The following is a 1,043-nucleotide window of genomic DNA, read 5'->3' on the forward strand; positions in this document are numbered from 1 at the left end:
AAACTGAGAGGTGCAGCTTATCGACTGCATAGATCAGTCTTATCGAAAAATTTTACTAAACAGGGTCGGTGTTTTCGTACCATTCCATGCGATTGGCCCAACCGTGCCAGTTCAGGGGAAAAACAACGTCAATAAAGCGTTGTCCGTGCATAGAAAAGAGCTATTCACCTAGAGCAGAACTCCTTGCAGGAATGATGAATGACCGCTCGGTACCTCAGAACGCGTTGCGAAGATGAACCAACAGCCCAAATTCACGAGCCGCCGCATGCGGATTCAAAATGTGCTTGCAATCAGGAACTTCGATGTCACGAAAAAGTTGTGCAGCTTGTGCCGAGCTAGCTGTAGTATGTGATGAGAACCTTACCAGTTGGAGTTATCAATCGAGATAGAATGCGGCCTACCATGCGAGAGATCTAGTAGCAATTCGCTATCTCAGGTACGCGTTTAAGGCCTAATCAGACTCTTGGCCGCGGGATGGTTGACGACGGTACGTCCGAGAAGGGATTCAGATGTTCCTCTACAAGTATCGCAGGAATACTCAATCACTACATCAGTGATATGCACCGCTAGTCTAATGGTTAGGATATCTGCCTTCCAAGCAGATGGTCCGGGTTCGATTCCCGGGCGGTGCAGTTCGTATCAACGTGGGAAGGGTCTTCAGGCTATCGTGGAATAGTTATGCTCAGCACGTCAGGGCGATACAGGAGTTTGTACGCATGAGCAGCTTGGCGCAGTGGATAGCGTGTTGGGCTCATAACCCAAAGGTCCCTTGATCGAAACAAGGAGCTGCTATTCATCACAATACACTCGAGATGGTTATTAAACTGAGAGGTGCAGCTTACCGACTGCATAGATCAGTCTTACCGAAAAATTTCCACTAAACAGAAACGGTGTTTTCGTACCATTCCGCGCGATTGGCCCAACCGTGCCAGTTCAGGGGAAAAAGAACGTTAATAAAGCGTTGTCCGTGCATAGAAAAGAGCTATTCACCTAGAGCAGAACTCCTTGCAGGAATGATGAATGACCGCCCGGTACTCAGAACG

General features: G+C 48.2%; 2 non-coding genes across 2 annotated transcripts; both read left to right on the plus strand.

Annotated features, from left to right (window-relative positions):
* The first annotated feature begins 560 nt into the window (after positions 1–560).
* On the plus strand, positions 561–632 carry Pmar_PMAR025757. Its single transcript has one exon. It is a non-coding gene; the product is annotated as a tRNA-Gly (tRNA).
* An 87-nt stretch (positions 633–719) lies between these two features.
* Positions 720–792, plus strand: Pmar_PMAR025758. Its single transcript has one exon. It is a non-coding gene; the product is annotated as a tRNA-Met (tRNA).
* Positions 793–1,043: the final 251 nt, after the last annotated feature.

Source organism: Perkinsus marinus, assembly GCF_000006405.1.
Source record: "Perkinsus marinus ATCC 50983 genomic scaffold scf_1104296932426, whole genome shotgun sequence".
In the NCBI taxonomy this organism is placed as follows: domain Eukaryota; phylum Perkinsozoa; order Perkinsida; family Perkinsidae; genus Perkinsus; species Perkinsus marinus.